The following is a 20533-nucleotide window of genomic DNA, read 5'->3' as shown; positions in this document are numbered from 1 at the left end:
GAGGAGAGGTCTGGGCTGGAGATTTAAATTTGGGAGACATCTTTTTATAAATAATATTGAAAGCCTCTGGTCTGGATGAGATCACCAGGGGAGTGAGTGAAGATAAGGATGAAAAGGGGTTCAAAGACTAGCTGTGGGGAATTCCAACATTACAGAGTTGGGGAGCTGAGAAACAACCAGTGACGGAGGCTGAGAAGGAGCGCCCTGGGGAGTAGAAGGAAAAACAGGAGAGTGTGACGGCTTGAAAATCAGGTGACAAAAAGGTTTTGATAAGAAGGTGACCAACTGTGCCAAATGGTACTGAGAAGTTGGCTGGGATGAAGTCTGAGGACTGACCTTAGGACTGACAAGAGCAGTGAAGTACCAGTGAGGGAATCAGGACCCAGAAGGGCCGCAAGAGGTGGCTGTGAGGGATCAGTAATGCAAGATGGCATCTGCCAGGTCCTGCTTGGGGGTCCCCAAGGCCAGCTGTCTAAGTTGGGAGGCGACAGAGGGACTTAGAACAAAAGACCTGGAGGCTTGTTGACAACTCATGATGCGTCAGTGGTAACGTGACGAGAAAGGCAGTTACAGGCTGGCTTAATAGACGTATCGTATCCAGAATGAGCGAGGTGACTGACCTGCTGGGCACGGCACACAAGGGAAACTGGGTTCAGCTGGGGGAGGGAAAGGTGGAGATAGACAGTGAGTGTGTGCAGAGTGTGCACAGAGGGTAAGGACCTGGAGAGGAGACTTGGTGAGAAATGAGTGAAGGGCTAGGGTACTGAGTTTGGGAAAGAGTGGATGTGGGGGCGTCTTTCATTCCAAGACCAGCCCTTCTAGGAAGGGCTCTAAAATGAGTATCTAAAAATGGTGGAATGAGGCTGAAAGGAGACAGACCGTGTGCCATGACCTCTCCTACGTTTATTTGTGAGTTCCCCATGACATTTTGCCATTTGTGAACCTTCCAAGCCATTTCCAAGCCGGGTGTGTTCCACAATTTGCTGAATGACTGCATCTGAAGTCTTGGGAAAATGATGCCTCCTCTTAAGGCAGACTGAATGAAATGAGCAACTTGTGATTATGGCAGGCCACAAGACTGGGGGCGTGGCTTTCCCTGGGCCACGCCCTCACTGACTTGGCAGAGGGTGTGGTTTCCCGGCTCCCACGTTGCCACCTCTCCACCACCTCCCCCCACCACCTCTGTCCCAGCCCGCTAGGCAGCTAGGCACCGTGGTGAAATTTGGAGAGAGCAGAGACATGCATGCAGTCCTCAGAGCACTCCCAGTCTGATGGCAGGAGGCAGGGCAGGCTCTGAGGACCAGAAGAGGTGGTGGGACCCTATCCCAGGTCTGACAGGAGGGAAACGGTTCAGCTTCCAAGATATATTTCCTGTAACGCTCTTATCACATTTGATAGAATTATGTTAGATACAATTATGTTAGTCACATCTGTATTTTAAAATTTGCTAGTAGCCACATTAAAAAAGTAAAGTGAAGAGGTGAGATGAATTTTAATAATAGATTTTATAAACTTATATGTTCTAATTGAGAGCTTCCCACGTGATACTAGTGGTAAAGAACCCACCTGCCAACGCAGGAGGCGTTAAGAGATGTGAGTTCGATCTGAGTCAGGAAGATCCCCTGGAGAAGGGCATGGCAACCCATTCCAGTATTCTTGCCTGAAGAATCCTATGGACAGAGGAACCTGGCTGGCTACAGTCCCTAGGGCTGCAAAGAGTCGGACATGACTGAAGAGACTTAGCATGTGCTGACTGACCTAAATATATCCTCAAATATTATCGTTTCAACCAGTAATCAATAGATGAAAATTCACCGAGATAGTGTTAGTTTTTCAGGCTAAGTCTTCACATTCCAGGTGCATTCTGCACTGCCAGCAAGTCTTGATTTGCACCTGCCATGTGTGGGTTGGGCAGTGAGGTCTGGGTGATCTATCTCACTGCCCCCCACTGTGCTTGAAGGCTCCAGGGCTGCCAGCTGGGGGTGCGGGGACTTGAGGCTGGTGCCCGCCTGGCTGTGCGAGGGGCTCACGGGGACCCTCGGAGGTGACCTGCTGCGTGTGGCGTTTGCGAGCCCCGTGTGCATTGCTGGGTGGGAAGGTGGCCCGTGCTGTGTGTGCCCACTGTTTTCCAGCGATGGTAAACATTAATGAAGCAGTGGGAGCCAGGCCCTCTGGGAGGCCTTGGCTTCCTGGGGTGGGGGGTGGGGCGGATGCAGATAATGCTGTGTACCTTAGATAGGGCTTTAGAGCTGGCCTCTGCCGCTGCCCTGCCCAAGCTGCCAGGGAAACACCAGCTCGACTTCTGTTCCCAGGACCAGGATGTCTGGCGGGGAGATTCCCAGAACCCACAGACCTCAGAAGTGCCACTTGCTCCACATTCGTGCTGGCCTCACCCCACTTCACGGTGCCCTCTCCTTACTTGCCCTCTTCACTTAGAGAGCTCTTCTCTCCGACCCACTTGCCCACAAGCCGGCTTAGCCCAATTTAAGGGCATAGAGAGCAGGCTGATCGCAGATAATTCCTCCTTTAAGCCCCCCACCCCCTGCAAAACCCCCAAAGCACTCGCTTATTGAGCACTTGCTGTATGCTGGGCCATTGCCTAGACTGCCTCCGTCCTCACAGCATGTGGGGTGACAGGTGGTCACCCTATCCAGGTGAGGAGCCTGAAAGTCAGTCAGGTCAGAGTCATGCCTGAGATACAGACCTCAGTTTTGACTAAACTAGTTCTAAATGCCAGAAATTTCTCTCTGGGGAGGGGAAAGCAAGAGTATTCACTTGTATTACATTTACATTGACAAACACAGGAAGGACACATGTTCATGGAGGCTGCTGCAGGTGATTACATATGGTGGCTGGAGAGGTATTGGGGTTTTTCCCAGGTGGCGCTAGTGGTAAAGCACCTGCTTGCCAATGCAAGAGATGTAAGAGACTCGGGTTCGATCCCTGGGTGGGGAAGATCCCTTGGGGGAGGAAATGGCAACTCACTCCAGTATTCTTGCCTGGAGAGTCCCATGGACAGAGGAGCCTGGTCGGCTACATTCTACAGGGTTGCACAGAGTTGGACATGACCGAAGCAACTTAGCGAGCGAACAGAGATATTGGGGTGAGAATTCTCTAGGTGTATCCTGGTGTATTGGGTTTCCCTGGTGGCTCAGTGGTAAAGAATCCTGTCAATGCAGGAGACCTGGGTTTAATCCCTGGCTCGGGAAGATCCCCTGGAGAGGGGAATGGCAACCCACTCCAGTATTTTTGCTGGGAAATCCCATGGACAGAGGAGCCTGGTGGGTGACAGTCCATGGGGTTGCAAAAGAGTCAGACAAGACGGAGCAACTAAATAACAAAAACATCCTGGTGCATTATCTTGTTGTCAGAACCATCTGGAGGTGTTGTATTGCCTAATTTAAAAGCAAGTGAAAAAAAAAATAAAAGCAAGTGAGATGAAATTAGAACTATTCCTTTTTTCCTGAGGGTACACAGAGATAGGTTTCTCAGAGTAGGTGAGATTGATGACCAAACTGAAAATTTTTTGATATCCAGAATGTATTGTGGGCTTTATTTTCAATAATTTATTAATAAAAGATTTTAAAAAGTGACTTCTTTCTGGTCATGGCTTGGAATTGGTCTTCTTTAACTTCTATCCTTGGCTCCTAGTCCCTGTTCTAGAAACTTCTGGCATGATGAGGAGGAAAAACTCAGACAACCCCAATCTGAGGAGAAGACACAGCCCTGTCCTCACGGGGCCCCAGTCTGACCAGTCTGACCGGGGAGACACAGCTCCGCCCTCAGGGAGTTCTCAAGCCCAGTTCACCCGCATCACGTGAAAGAAGCAGAGGGATTCCTCTGTGCTCTGAAGCACCCACTTATGCTCTGGGGCTGGCTCTCCCTCCCCATCCCAAGGTACCTCCTTGGTTCCCCGCCCGCTCAGTGCGTCAACACTGGATTGCTTTGCTCTGAGCGCTTGTCCCTGGTCCCCAGAAGGTGTCTGGGCATCATCCCCTCTCACCTTGTCTCTCCTGGACCCGGGGAATGCATGTCCTGGCAGCCCGGGGAAGCCCGGTGCCTCTTTGAGAGCCTCCCCTTCGAGATGCCGACTCTACACCAGCTCTCGCACAGCCCTGGGCGGAGCTGGGGAGAGGGTGGGACAAGCTGGTCTGTGTGGGGCTGTGGGGGGCTGCCCTGCCCTTTTTGCCCTGGAAAAGGGGTGTGTGGGCAGTGAGAGCTGAGTGGAGGGTCCTGGAGGCTTCTCCCTGCTTGGGGACCTTGGTCAGCGATTCTGACCTGGAGATAGACAGAGAAGTGGGAGGCTCCCTGAGTGTTCTTGAAGTTCCAGAGGTCACTGACCTGGGAGGCAAGGGTCAGCCTGGGGCGAGGCAGGCCAGGGCACACATAGGCACAGGCTGTGTTTCCATCTGAGCTGAAGGCACTGCCTGTCCGCAGAGCTGGAGGGTCCCATCCTCATCCCCAGCCAGGTTTCCTTGGCATCCTTGAGGGGAGACCAGGCTCGGAAGCCAGGGAGCTGCAGACCGCCCCCACCCCCACCTCATCCCAGTTTGCCTTCTCTTTTTCTCCACCAGCAGAGTGGTCCTAGGAGGTCCAGCCCAGGCCTTGGAGCCTGGCTCACCCTGTGCAGATGGGATGGTGAAATCTGATTGGGAGACTGGGGGTGGCAGTGAGTGAATTCCTTCTTGGATATCCCTCTCCAAGCTCCCCACCCTTCCTGTCCCCATTCTTTTTTTTTTTTTTTAATTTTAAAAATTGTATTAACTTGTTTTCTTTCATTAGAAAAGCAAAACATGTTAAGAGATTTATCTTCACACTATTCATATGGGAATAAAATGGAAAGAGTCCTGTCTTCACCATTCCCTGACCCTCAGAGGCACTCATCCATCTCCCAAGGGTAATCTCTGTGAGGCTGGGGATGCAGCCTGCCAGGAATTGAGGCACTTGTACACATCCATGCATGATTTAATACATTTGGATTTTAACTAAAATTGCAGATTTATGTGCAGTTACACTTCATGGCAAATAGATGGGGAAACAATGGAAATACTGACAGACTTTATTTTCTCGGGCTCCAAAATCACTGCAGACAGTAACTGTGGCCATGAAATTAAAGGATGCTTGCTCCTTGGAAGACAAGGTATGACAAACCTAGACAACAGATTAAAAAGCACACACCACTTTGCCAACAAATAGTCAAAGCTGTGGTTTGTCCAATAGTCATGTATGGATGTGAGAGTTGGATCATAAATGAGGCTGAGTACTGAAGAATAGATGCTTTTGAACTATGGTCCTGGAGAAGACTCTTGAAAGTCCCTTGGACAGCAAGGAGATCAGACAAGTTAATCCTAAAGGATATCAACCCTGAATATTCATTGGAAGGACTGTTGCTGAGGCTGAAGCTCCGATACTTTGGCCACCTGATGCAAACAGCCAACTCACTGGAAAAGACCTGACTCACTGGAAGAGACCCTGGGATGCTGGGAAAGATTGAGGGCAGGAGGAGAAGAGGGTGACTGAGATGGTTGGATAACATCATTGACTCAATGGACATAAGTTTGAGCAAACTCCGGGAGATGATGAAGGACAGTGAAGCCTGGCATGCTGCAGTCCATGGGGTCCCAGAGTCAGACACAGCTGAGTGACTGAACAGCAACAGGAAGTGATACTGAGAGATCCTGTGTGCCCTTTACCCAGTTTTCCCTGACGGTAACATCTTGCAAACCTATATTACAGTATCACAACCAGAATGCTGGTATTCATTTCCTGTCCCTATTTTTGACCTTCTCCCAACCTGGTTGTGAAACTTGATCCCAGCTCCCTGCAGGGTCCGATCAGGGTCCAAGTGGAGACAGAAGCCACTCTGTCAAACACAGAAGGGAAGTCTGAGATTCCTAGCATCTCAGAGGTAGAGAGGGGTGTGATCTTGCGATTCAGCCAGCCCAATGCCCTCATAGAGGGCGAAAGAGGTTTTTCCCAAACATACGGGAGAAGCCACAGAACAGAGGTCCCAGTGACTGGAACCTGGAAAGATATTTGCTGGGGCGATGTGAGAAAGCATCAGGGTGAGGATGAATGAGGTGGGAGAGGGAAAAGAGATCCAGTGGGGACAGGGGCTGGGGGAGGGGGTGTTTACCCAGAGTATCAGGCCTGCAGGAAAAGAAAACAAAGCATTTGGGATTCTTGGAAGACAGACCTCAGGTAACCCTAGGGGCTCAGCGGTTGGCTTCCTAGGAATGCCAGCCCGTCAGCAGCAGCTTTCATTCAGTGCCTTTGCTCTATAGCCTCGAGTAACTTTGTGTACGTCATTCCCCCTTCAAGGTCTCAGACTCGACGTCTATAAAAGGAGGCAGATACCCAGCCTTCTCAAAGTACCTTCCATCTCCACATTTCTGCATTCACAGACCAACTGGCCCGATGAATCTCTGACAGACCTTTCTCCATGTGGCATTTCTCATTCTCCCTGTGCCTTCGTGCTTCCGTAAAATGGGAATAAGAAAAAAACACCCATTTCTTAAAGTGTTGTAAGGAATAGATGAATTAATACATGTACAGCATTTAACGCCTGGTACACAGGAGGCTCTTAATAAATGTTACTTAGTAGTAGCAACTAGGAAGGCAGTTGACTGCTATACAGTGGTCCGTGAGGTCTGTAGCTGTTTTTTTTTTTTTAATAAACACCTTGGGACAAGGGCCTCCATGGGCATTTTAAGGGCAGCCCAGCTCTAGGGAAACCACATCCTGCTCCAAGTGCCACCCACATCCAGGCTGGAGAGCCCAGAGGACCAGGAGACCCAGGCCTGGAGCTCCTGGAACCTCATGCCAGGACCAGCAAGGACCACACAGTGTCCCTGTCCAGGATCTCTGCGCCTTGGGTCCCAAATGGAGACTGATACTCTATGCTTTACTCCCTTCCCCCACAGCTGGAGGCACTGGGTGAGGGTGGCTGGAGATAGGAGAACAGCGAGAGGCATCCCATGGAGGGCTTTCAAGAGGCCGCCCTGCTTAGGGTCAATATTTGTTCAGCTCTTGGGCTGGCGTGGTCCATCACTGCCTCTGGCCCCTCACATTCCTGCCATCGCATCCCTATCTCAGGAACGCGCTCCAATCGACTTGGGGGGACCACGCCCCTTGTTGTCACCGGTCTGCCCTGGTCTGCACCTCGAGCAGATCAGGCTGAAAACTGGAGGCCCCAGGCAGGTGCGTGGAAGGTGCAGGCCAGGTACGGGCACCTGCTTCTCCTTGAGGAAGGCCTAGCTTCTGCACCAACTGTGACCAGTGTGGGGGGGTGGCAGGAACTTCTGGCTTCCATCTGAGATTCCTACATAAATTAGAAAATTATTTCAGCAAACATTTTCTAAACATCTACTGTGTTCCCAAGAGGATACCCCCCAACTAGGACTTCAAGGGGAAAACATCCTTAGGGGACCCCAGTATCAACTCCAATCAGGTTTGCTTAGATATACGTAGACATACAACTAGATATAAAGCAGCTTTCACTAGCAGATTTTGTTGTTTAGTTGCTAAGTCATGTTCCACTCTTTGTGACCTTATGGACTGTAGCCTGCCTGGCTTCTCTGTCCATGGGATTTCCCAGGCAAGCATACAGGAGTGGGTTTCCTTCTCCAGGGGATCTTCCCCACCCAGGGATGGAATCCGAGTCTCCTACATTGGCAGGCAGGTTCTTTACCACTGAGCCCCTTGTACCTGACTCAAAAACCAAAATCAATTTGCAATTTAAAGACAAAAGAAAAGAATACAAATGATCAATTTCAAAGGGAGGATATACACCTTGGTGCTGAAACCAAATCATCATTTGCAATGTGAAGAGTGACGGACCACCAGAATGTTTGTTCTGTTGAAGGGGTTCCTGGGGGGGTGGGGTTGGGTTTGTTTGTAGTAGACAAAAATGACTCATTAACATACTAAGCCCCACCTCTGCTCTTTCCTCATTGGCCCAGGACAATTGACTCTAATGAGGTCATGGGCAGTGTGCAGCAAATTAATTTCCTGAGGTTAGCTTGTAGGTGAGAAGGCTCTGGGGGGTGTGGGGGAGGACCTAGGACAGAACTAATTCCAGCTAGGGTCTAGCAGTGCCATCCCCTGATCCGTGACAGCCAATGTCCAGAGCTCTTGGCTTTCTCCTATTGCCTCCGTGACTCTTCAGTCCAAGGTGAAGATGTGAGCAGGCCAAGTTGGTTCTAACCCTCTTGAGTTGTTATGTTGTCTCCAGGAGGGAAGTTTTATTCATATTTTATTCATATTTCCTCCTCTTTTCTCCACAAAATGTAGTCCACTTTGCCTATGCTTCCATATCTGGTCTCTCCAATTTAATTCGTTTTGGACGACTTCAAGATAAAGCTACCTAAAGAATGCCTTAATGTCCCCACTTCTGCTTTACAGCTGCATGGTATTCTATTGAGTGGCTGATCTGTTATTTATTCAACCAGTCCTTTGTTGAATTAGATCATTTCCATCTTTAGCCTTCACAAACAATGAGGGGGCGAATAATCTTGTACATGCGTCATTTCACACGTATTAGGTATATCTGTAGCATCAATTCCCAGATCTGGAATTGTTGGTCAAAGGGTATGTGCTTTTGTAACCTTGATACATATTGTCAAATTGTTCTCCAGAGATTGTAACAATTAAGCCTCCTGCAGCAATGGGTGATTGTCAGGATTTCCCCACAGCCCAGCTAACAAAGTATGCTAGCAGATTCTTTTTCTTGAATTTTTGACAGTCTGATAGGTGAAAAATTGTATCTTACATGAAATTAAAAGACGCTTACTCCTTGGAAGGAAAGTTATGACCAACCTAGATAGCATATTCGGAGAAGGCAATGGCAACCCACTCCAGTATTCTTGCCTAGAAAATCCCATGGACGAAGGAGCCTGGTAGGCTGCAGTCCATGGGGTCACTAAGAGTCGGGCACGACTGAGCAACTTCACTTTCACTTTTCACTTTCATGCATTGGAGAAGGAAATGGCAACCCACTCCAGTGTTCTTGCCTGGAGAATCCCAAGGACGGCGGAGCCTGGTGGGCTGCCATCTATGGAGTCGCACAGAGTCGGACACGACTGAAGCAACTTAGCAGCAGCAGCAGATAGCATATTAAAAAGCAGAGACATTACTTTGCCAACAAAGGTCCATCTAGTCAAGGCTATGGTTTTTCCAGTGGTCATGTATATATATGAGAGTTGGACTATAAAGAAAGCTGAGCGCCGAAGAATTGATGCTTTTGAATTGTGGTGTTGGAGAAGACTCTTGAGAGTCCCTGGGACTGCAAGGAGGTCCAGCCAGTCCATCCTAAAGGTGTCCTGGGTGTTCATTGGAAGGACTGATGCTAAAGCTGAAACTCCAATACTTTGGCCACCTGATGCGAAGACCTGACTCATTGGAAAAGACCCTGATGCTGGGAGAGATTAGGGGCAGGAGGAGAAGGGGACGACAGAGGATGAGATGGTTGGATGGCATCACCAACTTGATGGATATGAGTTTGAGTGAACTCCGGAAGTTGGTGATGGACAGGGAGGCCTGGTGTGCTGCGATTCATGGGGTCGCAAAGAGTCGACTGAGCGACTGAACTGAACTGACCTGATAGTCCTGACTTGGATTTGCTCTTGTTCATGTTTATTAATAAAAAGTCAGGCTGAGACAGATGCGGTGCTCTGTCCAGAGTGGAGAATTTCCCAGGGCTAAGCTGTTGGGCCAGGACCTGTGCTGTTGATCTTATTTGCTTTAACCTGTGGACAGCTGGCTCCAAGGAGATACTCTAACCACAGCAGGACCCAACCAAGTCATCTTCAAAGCTGAAGGCACCTGGAAAAGCTACATTGGATTACTTGTGGATGGGTGGGATGGGGCCTTGGTGTATCAATTTAGAGCTCTCCCCTGGGACATGGCCACATCCTAGGAACCTCACACCAGTGGAGAAGTTTCCCTGAGGTTGAACCTCCTCCACCAAAGACCATGTATGGGAGAATCACAAGATGGGAGGTGCCAATGAATGACTGGGTGTTAAGCCCCCTTTGGTTTCCCTGCAACTACAGTACCCACGGTGTCTCTTGGGACCAGAGACCCTGTAAAAAGAGAGAACAAGATGAATTTCATGATTTGTTCTATGTGACCCCATTCTTGCTCCAGATGATCACTACTCTTTCCTGAGAAAAGAGAGGAGAGGAGAGAAACCAGGGGCAGCCTGACCCTAAATAGGTGAGCCCAGCATTGCTGGGATCTGGTTGGCTCAGAGTAGGTCCAGTGAGGATCCTCTCCCCCTGGAACCTGCCTGAATGTTCAAATGCTGGTCCTCCCTGCTTCCAAACTGTCATGGCCTTTACTACAGTGCCCTGACCCTCAGCCTGAAACCCCAGAGCAGGTTAGTTTGAGATGTGTGGGTCAGTCCTCTAGAATGTCTGGGCTGAAGAACCTTGGGCAGAAAGCAGCTCAGACTTCGAACATAAAGCCTCAGAGTGGAAGGGACTCTGTATCCAGTTCCTTTATTGTACGACTAGGGATACAGAGTCACAGGTAGGGTGAGGAACTTATCCAAGGTCACTCAACTAGCAGATGGCGGAGTCAGATCAAGAAGTAAGAAGACTCCTCGGCCGGCCCTCTCTGAGCTCCGTTCTAAGGGCTGGGGGCTTAGCCACAGGACAAGGCCACACGCCCTTTTCTGGCCGAGTGTGGCTGTTCAGGATGAATGTCACTGCTGCTACTGTAGCCACCACTGCCTGGGTGACCACCAGCTCATGCAGGACCCCCCAGAGGCCAGGGTGGACAAGGGAGTTCACAGGGCCCACTCTTGGCATGCCCAGATTTGTTTCCTGCCTGCTTTTAACTGCAGAGAAACAGAGAGCACCCCTGGCTCCCTCCTTCTGCCTCCCTCCCTCCTCCACACATGAGGAGAGGGGGCAGGTGTAGGCATCGACCTTCCCAGAAGTCAGCCTAATCCCTTTGCCTGTCTTGGGAAAGCTCTTAATGAGGAGTGCTCCAAAGAGTGGGGGCAGGGAGGGGCCTTGCTCCTCTGCCAGTGCGTGGAATTTCTGAAAAGCCCTTCTCTTAGGATGCCAAGCCCCAAGCCTATTTGCTAAGACTTGGACTCAAGGAAAGAGGAACCCAGGAACTAGGCATGGGACAAGGGAAACCCCTTCAGGCCAGGGTGAGATGTATCCCTCAAGCCCTTCCTCTTTGCCGTCTGGATTGGTTGCCTTCTCTCCAAAATCCCCACCTGTGCTCACGTTCTTCCTTCCCCTGGGAATTCATCTCCTCTGCTGTCTGCCTGCTCCACCCTGCTCATCCTGGAGGGCCAGCTTCTTCTACCTCCTCAGAAACTTTCTACTACCTCTCCAGCCCAGTGAGATTTTCCCTTTTGGGACCCTCCATTGCTTGGACATAGATGTGGCTCAGTAGACCCTCATTAACTAGAACTTATTAAGCACCTAATATATGTCAGTGTCTTGGGCTGTTCTCTGCCCTCTTCCTCCACCCCAGGGAAGGATTTGAGTGCTAGTAGCTGATATGGGAGGTGATCCCATGACAGTCAAGGGCTTCCCAGGTGGTGATATTGGTAGAGAACCTGCCTACCAAGGCAGGAAACCCTGGTTTGATCCCTGGGTCGGGGGGATCCCCTGGAGCAGGGCATGGCAACCCACTTCAGTATTCTTGCCTGGAGAATCCCACGGACAGAGGAGCCTGGTGGGCTATAGTCCATAGTGTCGCAAAGAGTCAGCCAGGACTCAAGCAACTTGAGCAACTCACACCCATGCCAGTCAAGGAGTGAATATGAATGGGAATGCCTGTGTCTGTGTATGCTGGTGGCCGGGGATACAAAAAAGAATATAGTACCCCCCCCCCCCCCCCCGTCCTATTGGAGTTCACAATCTATGGAGAGAGCAGAGGATTAAACACCTCATTCTAGTGCAACATCATGAATGCCAGAATGGAGGTATCCACAATGGGCTGTGGGGTCGTAGAGGTGGGACACTTGGCCAGTCTGAGATTCAGGGAAGACATCCTAGAAAAGAGCAGAGATTTAGAGTTTGGAAAGATGAGTGATTGCCAAGGTGGAAAGGGTGACAGGGCCTTCCACATAGAAGAAGTGGGCAAAATTTATGATTGGCGGGGGTGGGGGGCAAGATGTGGAGAAGGGGAGTCTCAGCTTGTCGTCAGATGACACCACCAGCTCTGCCACCACCCTGATAAGGGTCTGCTCAAGTTCAAACTCATGTCAAGATAGCAACTAAGCTTAACACTCCCTTGGGTGTACTGGCTGACGTCAAACTTGCAAACACAAGAAGATTTGCTCATTTAATGGGCTTAGCAATGTATCACCCACACTCTAAGTAAATCAGTGGTCTCCAAAAATTGGGTGTGACAAGACTGGTCCATCAATGTTTGGGAAAGATTTGGAACCTGACTTCTATTTATTTTTTCTTTCATCTTTTTAAAATGTCTATTTTTTTTTTTTTTGGTGTATTTTTCAATAATGTACATAACTTTGTATGAGAATCCATGTAAATTATAAAGAAACACACATTTGTTAGAGCACACATCACAAATTTTAGAAAACAATTCTGTTTGTTTTTGGCTGCGCTGGGTCTTCCTGGCTGGGAGGGCTTTTCTCTAGTTGTGGTGAGCGGGTTTCACATTGTGGTGGTTTCTTTTGAAGCAGGGCACAGGCTCTAGGGCACGTGGGCTTCAGGAGTTGCGGTTCCCCGGGCTTTAGAGCACAGGCTCAATAGTTGTGGCTCATAGGCTAAGCTGCTCCGTGGTATTGGGATCCTCTCGGGTCAGGGATTGAACCTGTGTCTGCTGCATCGGCAGGCAGATTCTCTGCCACTGAGCCACCAAGGGAGCCCCCACAGGTTTTTTTTTTATTAATAGAGGTAAATTATATAATCGAAAGGAACGGAACCCTACTGAAATGCATGATGGCTGGGGGCCTGCTTGGGATACGCCACGGGAAAAATTTTCTTACTCCTCATGCCGCCCTTTCCACCTACCGGCGAAAGGTCCAGGTGGGGCTTTGTGGTGGCACCCCCAGGCCCCTGTCAATATCTGTGAACAGGGGTCCTTTGAGGGCCGGGCTTGGGCTGGGTGGCCATCTGTGGCTGGTGTTTCCATGGTAACGAGGCTGAAGACATCCCTTGCTTTCCTCTGTTCCCAGGCATCCTCCTCTTGGGCCTGAGGTTCCCAGACTGGCTCAGGCCCCGGGTGCTCACCCTTTCTGGCTGACTCACAGCCTCTCCAGCCACACTCCAGCCCCTGCCGCCCCATCCTGGCCTGGCCCTTCTGTTCCGGCTATAGTCAGTCGCTAATTGCCTTAGTCATCTTTCCATCCATGCTTGTCAGGCTAATGGGGAAGGCAAACAGAAATCTCAGCAAATGTGGAAAATTCCTGCTGACGAGGCTGGAGGCTGGGCCTAGGTTTGGGGGGGATTGGCCTTCCCACGTGAGGCTGAGGGATGGACCCCCCGGTGTGGAACAGTTTCTTTTGTTTAATCAGGAGGTGGTCGGCAGCTTTCCTGGTCAGTGCCCTGTCCCTGGATGGAGGTTCATCTTGTCAAATGTGAAGCAAGGCTTGGCTCAGAGTAGGGGCTGGGGATTTACTCAGCCTGAGTCTGTCTCCAGGTGGGATTCTCAACTCTGGGCCCCCCAGGATGCGCAGCTGGCCTGGTTGGCTGGAGGGGAGGGGAGGGGCCCAGGCTGCAGGCTCTCTCACACCTGAGGCCTGTTAATAATTACCCTGGGGGAGGGCAAGGCCCCAGAAGACATCACTAATGAGCCTGCTAAATGACAGCTGGGTCCTTTCCTCCTCACCTGCTCGGGGAAAACAAGATCTGGCCAAGGAATTATTTAACCCTCTTTGGGCTGGGAGCTCCCTGAGGACAGGGGCTGTCTCTCCCCCTCAGATGGGGCTCCCTGAGCCCTTGAAGCCTTCTCCATTATCAGTACCAGATTTCTGTTCCTGGTGGTTGATGTTGGAGTTTCTGCCCTGAACGGCTCCATCATCACCTCTGGAAGGCCACTCTGCCTAGTACCAGTTATTGGCAGAGCTGTCCAATAAAATAGATGGCAAGATGGCAAGAAAGTTCTAGATGGTTACATATGGCTTCTGAGCACTTATTTTGTGCACTTAAACTAAATTTTGAGTTACTGAATTTGTAAAATCGAATGTTCATTAATTTAGAATTAAATATCCATGGGGCTTCCCGGATGGTCCAGTGGTTAAGAATTGCAATACATTGCAATACAAGGGACAGGTTTGATTCCTGGTCCAGGAACTAAGATCCCCCATGCCACAGAACAACTAAGCCCATGCACCACAACTACTGAGTCAGCACTCTAGAGCCCTCCAGCTGCAACTGCTGAGCCCACGTGCCACAGTTACTGAAGCCCATGTGCCTAGAATCTGTGCTCCACAGCAAGAGAAGCCACTGCAATGAGAAGCCTGCACACCACAATGAAGAGTAGCCACAACTTGCCACAGCCAGAGAAAGCCCACATGCAGCAACGAAGACCCAGCGCAATCAAAAAATATAAATAAATAATAAAATAAATCTCAAAAGAAAATTAAATAGCCGCAAGTGATCACCATACTCCATAAGGCAGGCCTACAAAGTTTCACGAGGGGGGACCTGAATGTGCTGGGTGTGCTTAGTCGCTTCAGTCGTGTCCGACTCTTTGCGACCCTATAGAATGTAGCCCGCCAGGCTCCTCTGCCCATGGGACTCACCAGGCAGGAATACCAGAGTGGGTTGCCATGCCCTCCTCTAGAGGATCTTCCTGACCCAGGGATTGAACCCACATCTCTTACGTCTTGCACTGGCAGGCGGATTCTTTACCACTAGCACCACCTGGGAAGCCCTCGGGACCTGAATGGGTGGCTAGCAAATATATGTCAAATGACCCTCCAAACGGCCATGCCATTGGTGCATTGGAGACTGTGTCCTCGCTCCCGCAGGCCCCAAGGGGCCCAAAGTAGTTTTTCTTGGAGATGGCTCTGGGGAGGCTGGGTGGCTTTCCTCCCCAACCCCTACACAGCCAAGGGGCCCAGAGGTGCAAGGAGCTGGCCAGAAAGCACCTGTTCTTAACGAAGATCCCCAGGAACCAGGCAGGGCACAGGGCTGTCACCACCTGAATGAGCGAGATTTATGGAAATCCTCTCACACAACAGGCGGATTTTCCAAGCCTCGTTGGCTGTTCTGGGTTGAGCCTTCATTAAGTGGAATGGGGGACAATGGAGGAGGTGGGGGTGAGGCCCTGGGCCATTCAGCTCTCTATCATTTGGCACTGGGAACTCTATCAAGGCCTCCCCCAACCCCCTGGCTCAAGGAGAGATCACGCTCTCCTTTTAATAATAATATAATAATAAATGGCCTAGTAAATTCAGACTCAAATTTTGAAGGCGCCTTTCTTGCATTTTAAAATTTCCAGAAGAAACGTTGTGTGGTTTTTCTTTACCATTCCCTAAGCCTTGTGATGCATGGCCTCCCTTATAGCTGACACTTTTGTCCTGCCTCAGGCCTGACTCAGTAGGATTTCTCTTCCCCTTTAAAGTTATGGCGACATTTCAAAGTGGGAAGGTCAAGTACGTGATTTCCCAATAAAAAGCCTTGATTGGAAAGAGAAACCACTGTCTACTGGAGCTGAGGGATCTGAGAGATTTTCAGGCCCATCCCCCTCACTGTGCATTCACAAGGCCATGATGCCCTCAAGCAGGTAGTGATAGAGTTAGAGCCAGAACACATGTTCTAGTGTAGTGTCCCCTGGGTAATGATGACCTCTATAGGGCACATCCGCATAAATACCCAAGGACTCTTCCTGAGGGGAGAGTGATGTTCAAGCCAAAAGAATGAATTTCTAATAGTGAAACAGTAGGTCTTAGTGCACAGACTTTTTTTCTTTTTTGGTCCTAAAGGCTCTTCTAGAATGAACTCCCTGTATGTGGTGAGATCAGTGGAAGCGTCTTAGAGGAAGTGAGACTTGACATGGGCCTTCCAGGGTGGTGAGTTTGGAAGGAATAAGAGTGGAGTGAGGAATTCCCGGGGGCAGGCACAGCTGGGGCAAGGCTCGGGAGAAGCATGAGCAGGATCCTGGGAGCAAACCCTCCAGCTGTGCTGGGGACAGGAGGTTAGGTGTTGTTCACACAGGAGAAAGTAGATGATACAGCCAGTGCCTGCGATGATGAGGTGTCCGGGTCCCTGGGGACCCTGCCTTGTTGGGGGGAGCTGGCTGGAGCAGGAGGTGTTTATGGTTTCCCCTCTCCTGGGGGGCAGCCAGAGCGAGCCAAGTTTACAGTTGCTCAGAACTCTATAAACACACTTGGTGAACGTGTGCGTGTGTGAGTGCCTGTGTAAAGACAAGTAACCTTCTTCGCTCCCAAGGATGTGCTGGCCTTGACCTCCCTCACCTGGTGAAGATGGCACCAGGGGGTTGTTCTCTCTCTCGGGCCTGATGACGCCTTCTGGAGGGGATCAGTAGCAGGACCAACATGGGACCCTATGGACCCCATAGACTTCCTGAGGAGGCAAGGTCTTGGGGGGGACGTGGGTCGAGTCTTGCTGTGGAAGTGAGGGGATTCCAGCCCAAGAGGCGTGTAAGTGTAACGGTGCGTGTGTGTTTGATCATACAGTGGGGAAGGGCAAGCCTTGGGTACATGGAGGAAAGAAGGTGGGAAGTGACAGGACTGATTGGAGGTTTTCTTTTTTTAAAAAAAAAAGCTTAAAAATAATTTTTGGTCTTCACTGCTACTCCGGCTATGTTTTTCTAGCTGCAGTGAGCAGGGGCTACTCTTTAGGAGCTGTGCATGGGCTTCTCATTGCGGCGGCTTCTCTTGCTATGGAGCACAGGCTCTAGGAAGTGCAGGCTTCATAGGGTGCAGCTCGCAGCCTCTAGAGCACAGGCTCAGTGGTTATTGCTCATGGGCTTTGTCATTCCCCGGCACTCGGGATCTTCCTGGATCAGGGATCCTGTGTCTCCTGCTGATAGTTAACAGAGCATGGGAGAGCCTTTGAAGAAATCAAGGACATGAAAATACTAACCTCCTGGCTGGCACACGGCCCCACGTGTTTATTTTATTATTGTTAGTACATGTGATATGACACAGAGTTATTTACCAGTGTTGAGACCAGGCTGCCCGAAACCCTCCACACTCTTACCAGCGCTGAATGTGTGTGAGACAGTGACCAGTGTTAGGGACAGCCTGGCCCTCAGGAAGGACTCAGGAAAGAACTTAGACTTCCCCAAGCTCTTTTTCTTCATCTGTAAAATGGGGATCTCAGTTAGGGGTCAGTCATGGTCAGGGTTAGGGGTCAAGCTGTGGTCAGGGTGGAGTGATCTGGTGGTGGAGATAAAGGGTCAGTCATGGTTATGACAATGGGCGTCAGTCATGGACCAGGGTGAGGGGTCAGATACTGACTGGGTTCTGTTTTCTTTGTGTTAAGCTAACAGCTCTGAAGAAGCTGACCTTGTCTCAGAGGCCAGAACATTTATTTGAGAACTTCAAAGACAGGGGTTTTAGTCCTGATTTTGCTAATTTAGGAGCTGGGTGTCTGGGCGAGTTGCCTCACTTCTCTGTAGAAAAGTTAAGGATACACATGTGCCTAGGCGTGAAGCCTTCGTTTCTAGGTATCCTATCATGAAATATGAGCTACAGAATCAACAGCATGCAGCCTTTAGACCTGTAGGTAAACCCTCAGTGGTTGGTTGGTGGGCCGAGGTGGTGAGAGCGGCGGTCCTCAAACTTGACTGCTTATTGGAACCACCTGGACATCCTGAAAAGCACAGACACCCAGCTCTCACTCCAGCCCTCCCACATTTTGATTTAATTGGTGGGTGGGGAGGGGGCGGTGACCTAGGCAGCAGGAGTTTTAAAAGCTCCCCAGGTGATTCTAATGTGCAACCAAGTTTGGAAACCACTGTACTAATTAATGAGCTCAAAAGAATGAGTCTTTAAGTGGCCACCTGAGCTGCAGATAAAACCAAGCAGCTGGCTCCAGGCTCCCGCTCTGTGGGGACCTGGCTAAGGGAGATGAAGTGAGAGCAGTGAGATACTCAAGGAAATTTCTCATCTGACCCTCTCCACACCTCTGTTTCTTCATCTGTAAAATGGGGTTAAGTTCTACTTACTTCATGGAGGTTGTGGGAGGGCTCAGGTGGAATAAATCTCATTGTAAGCGGTGATCATTGGCACCAGTCAACCAAGAGATGCTGGGTGAACACTGGGATGTAGGGCAAAGAGTAGAGCCCTGGAAACTCCTTTCACGTCTTCCCTTGCTTGAAGTTCCTGACGATGGTCTGAAGCCGGGGCATGGACTGCGTGGGCTCTGTTGAATCCAGAAGCTCTCGGCCCTGTGTAGGGTCTCTGGGGGTATGTGTTCCCTGTTCCAAGTATTGTCCCCCTAAATACAATCACATTAATTTGACCACATGTTTCATTTTTGGCTTTAGAAAATACCATCCCCATAAGAACCTGGAGGGTGGTGGGGGATGGCAAAATGGGAGTTCTGCCCCTTCTGGCTCTTTGCAGGGGTGGAGTGGGCTGTGATGGAGGTCCCGGAAGCTTCAACTCAGGCTTGGAGGCAGCTCTTGGTCAGCTTTCCAATATCTTGGTCCTCAGGGGAAAGTGGAGTCTTCCTCTGTGGCCTGTGTCTTTAAGACTTGGAGAAGGACGGGGTTGGTTGGGGTGAGGGGGGGGGACCTGACTGGGGAAAATTCCAACCAGTGGGTTCCTTTGAAATGGAAGTGACATCTAGTGGTTTGAAAAAGAACTGCCAAGCCAGCCCCCCAGCTGGGCTGGCCCTTGGGGTCCCTTCACGCCACCAGGCCCCTCTCCCTGCCATCCCCCTGGGTCCACAACCCTGCTTCAGGGGTCTACAGCCCCAACAGCAGGCTGTGCATGGCAAGGGGGCTTTCCTGGCCCAACACCTGGCTGGAACCTCTATCCAGGCCCAGGCATGGATACCCAGGCCCAGGGAGGCCAGGCCTGGGGCTACCAGGAGAGGCCCAGAAAGTGTGTCTCCTTCCCAGTGTGTCTGGGTGACAGTGTAGGGTCCCCAGGTGAGCTGGGCTCTTTGGGCCTCCTGTCTCTTGATTCTGAGGAGCCTTGTCCTCGGTCCAGCCCCACAGAAGTCCTGTTCAGGCCACAGTGCTGAATCATCGGAAACCTGCGGCCAGCCGCTGTTATGCAATGACCCCCATCGCTGGTCACTGGTATCAGCTACAGGCCTTCAGCCTCCCTTCCAGGCAGGACCTCAAGGGGTGCATGCACCCAGCCTTGGGGTATGTGAAACGTGTGACCGCACAGAGCCTTGGCCTTGGAGCCAAAAGAGGCCATGGGAGGAGGGGCACAGAGCCCAGCTGGTTGTGCTGCCAGGTCCCTGACTTGGGGTGCCCCAGTCTGAGTGGGGAGAGCAGAACTGCCCTCGGGGAGCCCCAGTCTGAGGAGGCACAGCCTTGTTATCACAAAAATCCCAGGTGAAGATACGAGTAGGAAAGAATGACGCACACATGAAACACTGATGACCATTGTAAAGCTCTAGAAAAATTAGGGCAGGTGGTTATAGGACCGCAGAGCCGCAGGGCTGGGCTCCCAGGGAGCAAGTGACAGACTCTGGGATTCAGTAGCAAGTGCTCAGGGGAGGCAATGCTTTTAAAAGTGGCAGGGAGTCAGCCCTCTGCCTTCTGTCTAGTATTTATCTTGATTTACTTACTGGGCTGCACCAAGTCTTAGTTTTGGAATGCAGAATCTTTACTCGTGGCATGTAGGCTCTAGTACCCGACCAGGGATTGAACCTGGGCCTCCCTGCATTGGGGGCATGGAGTCTTCACTGCTGGACCACCAGGGAAGTCCCCCTCAGTCTGTTTAGACCATGTGTTTGGACATGAGTTCTTCCCCCAGGTGTCTGGCTCACAGGGTAGGAGACCCTCAGCCTGTCTCAGGCACTGAGTCTACTGGCACCAGGGCCTGGGCAAGTAATGAAAGGGACTGGGCAGGACTGGGAGGGTGACTGGCATTGCGTGGACACCTGGAACCCCTCTGCTTTGTCCCTGCCTGCTGCAACCCTGTGCAGAGAACCATCCCTGAGGGCAGCAGCTCTGTGGCCCGAGTCAGCCCTGCCCCATCCCTGAGTGAGCTCAACTGCTTCTGACCTCAGCCTGATGGTTCTGGAAGCTTCCTTAGCCCCCTTCTCTAATACTCTAGGCTCATTCACATCCTTCTGGGTGAGGAAGCATCTGTTCCAGAGGATAGAGTGGTTCAGGATCAACTTCCTAAAAACGCGTATGCAGTCGACTCTCTGCTGAGAGATTTGAATACCCAGAGTTTTAGAGTCTCCAGAATTTCTGCAGGAGAAAATGCTTGTTTAAATTTATCTTGTTAATTTTATTTCAAAGAGGTACTGAAGGGACGTGGTAAAAAAAAATCAAGCACAGTAACAGTGAGTGAATCTAGGATATTGGGAATTCTTCTTGCAACTTTTCCGTAAGTTTGTTGTTCAGTCGATAAGTCATGTCCAACTCTTTGCAACCC

Source organism: Budorcas taxicolor, chromosome 11 (assembly GCF_023091745.1).
Source record: "Budorcas taxicolor isolate Tak-1 chromosome 11, Takin1.1, whole genome shotgun sequence".
NCBI classification, from domain to species: domain Eukaryota; kingdom Metazoa; phylum Chordata; class Mammalia; order Artiodactyla; family Bovidae; genus Budorcas; species Budorcas taxicolor.
This window is presented reverse-complemented; position numbering follows the sequence as displayed.